A 4,205-nucleotide genomic window follows, 5' to 3' on the forward strand; every position below is an offset into this window, starting at 1 on the left:
GCAACTGAAGTTTGTTGGTTTAGTGCATCCATTCGTAGCAAGAAGCTGAAAGGAAAGGCATCACAAACTAGGACCGATGTGACAATTTATCATGCTTTGAGATCAGGCCTCTATGTTTATTTTGTAGGTTATCTTAATCAAAAATTTATCTTGAAATATAGCAATTTTTGTTGGAGCGTTCTTCGTTGTCAAAGCGTCAACTGAGCATAAGTGGCGTAGAAGGTTGTCAGCGCGCATGCTTCGTCACCGATGCCTAAGCTGAGTTGCAGGATCGAGGCACCAGAGAAGCACCAGGCAGCGCCGACATTGGAGAAGCAAAGCACCAGGAAGCGTGCCGTAGCAACGCACGGGTTTTTTCCTAGTCCTCACTGAATTACCTGGTCCTCCCCAGGGAAGAAATCTGTGGGAGTTGGCCTCCTTAATTCCTTTTCCCTTTCCCTCTCCAACTCCCATGCCCCTGAAACAAACAACGGATTGCAAGTCCCGCCTCCCTCAAACTCCTATTCCCGACCTCCAATTCCCACGAAACAAACACGCTGTAAAGGTGATACCAAGCAGGTCTTATTTCACGCAGCTGTCATTTATCGTATAGCCCATCACATAGGGTACTCATACCCGTTTGGCCCATCTGCCAAGCTAGGTCCAGCCGAACTGATCCATGGGCCAGGCCAGCAAGCTACGCACCCAACAGCCCAAACTTATCCCCTCCCTTTGCTCACCACACACGCAATGACGCAAGCTTCACTGCCGCCGCCGCTGCTAGCTTCTGCTCCGGCGCGTGCTCTAATGTCCATCGACGTCCCGCCCGCCCGCCTCTCAAGCCATGCCGCACATCTCCGCCTAGCCGTGAGCGACCGCCACCGACATGGTCCTATATTCCCCTGTCGATCCCCCGTCCTCATTCACGTATCCCTTCCCCCGAGAACATGGCCCGTCTCGATCTCCATGGGAGGATGGCGGCGCCCGCGAAGAATCTGCAAGGGACCTTGTCGCGGAAGGCCATTTAGGCTGGATGGAGTCTGGTGAGGGAGAGGTTAACCACCGCAGCCCACCTATTACATCTGTGTAAAAAAAACTGTCAAACAGAGGATGAATCGGGTCAACGCCATTGGTAAGCATCATTGGAGAGATCAGGACGCACCGGGCTGCCGGCGGGGAGTCAGCTGTGGGGATCTCTTGGAAGTAACGACGGGAAGCTCTTGGGGGCGGGGGAATCTGCTTGGGATACCTTGTGGTCTCTAGCGTCCGCCGTCGGCCCGTCTGCGGCGAAGATGAGGATTTGATGCGGGGATCGTCGGTCGCACGCATGTGAATCAGAGTGGGTAGCCAGCGGCGCGGCGAGCAGCGGGGTGTCCAGGAGCAGCGGCGAAGATGAGGATTTGATGCGGGGATCCCGGCGGTCGCGCGCATGTGAATCAGAGTGGGTAGCCAGCGGCGCGGCAAACGGCGGGGTGTGTGAGGGGGTTGTTCGGCGAGCTAAGGGCATCTCCGGCCCACGCAAAGGGACTGAGCAACCGTTTTCGTCCGCCGTGATCGAAAATGCGTCTGGGGCCTGTTTCAGCGGGGTGACACAAAGTGATCGGACCGTCCGCGGAGACGCAAACCCGGTCCAAATATGCGCCAGGTTTGCGTCTCCGCGGACGCTCGGCGTCGCGGAAAATATCCGCGTTGGGTCCATCCGGACCCGGTCGGCAGTGACTAGGTAAGCAAAAGATTTTTCCATTACTATTGATTGGCCAAAAGGACCATCTTTACAGAGATGGTTAGTCGAGTTAACCTAAAACTACAACGGCCGTACCTACTCGCCGTCGCGCGGCCTACACCGGCCTCTGTTACTCGCAGTCGCGCGCCCTACTACTGGCAGCCGGATGGGCCGGCGCCGTCGTCGAAGCGGGAGCGCTTCTTGCACTCACGCCGGCGAACGGACATCTCGTCCTGCCGCCTGCGGCGTTCGAGGGCCTCGGCCAGGGAGCTGTCCACAGGGCCGTCACCTTCGCAAAGGTCACCTTGGTAGCTGCCTGGACCGCCGCCGCCCGGGCCTCCTCCTCCTCTGCCGCCGCCCGGGCCTCCTCCTCCTCTGCCGCCGCCTGGACCGCCGCCGCCGCGTCCTCCTCCGCCGCCGCCGCTGGACCGCCGCTGGATCGCCGCCACGTCGGCAACGAGCGGGCCCCGTCCCTAGCCGCCGCCACAATTTCGTCCCTGGCGGCGATGGCGACCTCCGGCTCCGGTTCTCTGCTCGACCCGCGCGGGAGAAGGGCCCCTACGCCGGAGCGAGTCCGTGTCGGAGCACATTAACCCCTAGCCATGGCCGTCGCATAGCCGGCGGCTTCCTCCTCCGCCACCCAAGCCTGGCGGCGGCGGGCGTCCCCGCGTAGACTCGAAGGACGCGAGCGTAACCCGCCGGTCACCGGCGAACTCGAAGCGCTCGGGCACATGGGGGTCGTCGTCCGCGATGTCGTGGATGACGGCGTCGGCGGAGGCCGCGATGGCCGCCGCGCCTCCGCGAGCTCGGCCCGCGTCGGCGAGCTCGGCCATGGCGTTGGCGATCTCCGCCCTGGTCGCCGCGAGGCGCCCTTCCGCGCTCTGCCGCCTCCGCCTCCGCCTCGCGACCTCCGTGTCCAGCACGGGCCTCAACGCCGGCGGCGGCTACCTCGTCCTCCTCCTCCTCCGGGTGGAGCTGGCGGCACATGTGAACAACGTGCTCCCAACTCATGTGGTCCGCCATGGATGGATGGTAGGGTTAGCTTGAGGTGTGCCCGTCGCACCCGGCGGTGTCCACCATATGTAGCCACGGCGGGGCGGGAAACGGCGTTGGCGTGCAGGACGTTTCCCGCGCGCGTGAAACGACGGCGAAACTTGCCAATGTATTGGGCGCGCGCGGGAACGATCGTCGTCGCGCAGGAACAGTTAATCGCCGGCGGCAGTCCTCGACGGGACGTAAAACGCCATTAGCGACCTTGACGCTGTCCCGGGATAAAATATGCGTCCGCACCGCTGGAGCTACCCCGACGCAAACGGTCTCCCTGGGCCACAACGCGTCTGCGGGCCGACGCAAACGGACATTTCGGACGTCCGAAATGCGTCGGCCCGCTGGAGATGCCCTAAGGCCCGAGGAAATAAAATGAGCGACAACCGGTAGGATGGCAACTTCTGCTACGAACCGGTACGGTGGCAATTTGTAGCAATATACGATTTGGTGGGAGGGCAAAACGGTCCAAAATAAAGCGTTGACGAAAGTTTTTGACAGAAACCTTAGCTCGTTTATTATTAGGTATAGACTAGTAGAAATGCCCGTGCGTTGCTACGGGAGAAAACAAATGAAACATATAAAAGCAAAAATTATAACAACACAACAAAAAAATTATAACAACACAACAAATGGCACCTCACGTTGTTTCTCTCTTCTCTACTACCTCAACTTTGATTTTTAGTCTTTGTCGGTACAAAAAAAAGTTGATCCTTTCATGTACTATATACGTCTCCTCGGTGAGATCTCTCTAACCGTCTTAGAGAGGAACAAAAATTGCAGCCGAAAAGCATCCCATATATAATTGGAATAGCATACATCCATTAAATGTTGCAACATCAGCGGACCAAATTGTGAACAGATCCACAACCACAGTGAACAAACATAATTCCATATAAACCAATGCAAATTTAATTAACCAAAGGAATTCATAATTGGAACAGATGTCAATCAATGTCACCAAATATATGTGTGTCATGTTCAGTGCAGTTATGCAGATTTTTATCTAGAAATATTTTAACATGAACATCTCTGCTATACAACTTCTGGTTCAACATCACCCAACCCCACTTGCTCCGGCAGTATTCCAAATTCAAAACTCTATGTTGGCTTCGCCTCGATTTCCACTCATTCCTCCATCTCTATGTGTGCTACTCGCCTTGCAAGTCCAGCACTGCACCTTCCTTGTGGTTTTGTGAGTAGAATTTGATTTACAACAGTAAAACTGAAAAGGAGAGCTCGTACTATTATCGATGGAGGTCATGGTAATGCACATAACACACCTAATTATCCTTTTATAATGGGATGCCGCCATAGAAAAGAGCAAAAATTTAATGTGTCCACCCCAAACCTGCATCCTTCAATATCAATTGACAATGAAATCAATCTCATGAGTTTTTCACTTGATGACAAACACACTATCTTTTTTCACTCTAGTTAGCTACACTTGCATTAAGAT

General features: G+C 55.5%; 1 long non-coding RNA gene across 1 annotated transcript; it reads right to left on the minus strand.

The window, feature by feature from the left end:
• Positions 1-545: 545 nt before the first annotated feature.
• Positions 546-1,518, minus strand: LOC127306074 (uncharacterized). Its single transcript, XR_007854370.1, has 2 exons — positions 1,142-1,518; positions 546-1,061 (listed from the first exon to the last, which is right to left on the minus strand). It is a non-coding gene; the product is annotated as an uncharacterized lncRNA (long non-coding RNA).
• Positions 1,519-4,205: the final 2,687 nt, after the last annotated feature.

This window comes from Lolium perenne, chromosome 6, assembly GCF_019359855.2.
Source record: "Lolium perenne isolate Kyuss_39 chromosome 6, Kyuss_2.0, whole genome shotgun sequence".
In the NCBI taxonomy this organism is placed as follows: Eukaryota; Viridiplantae; Streptophyta; class Magnoliopsida; order Poales; family Poaceae; genus Lolium; species Lolium perenne.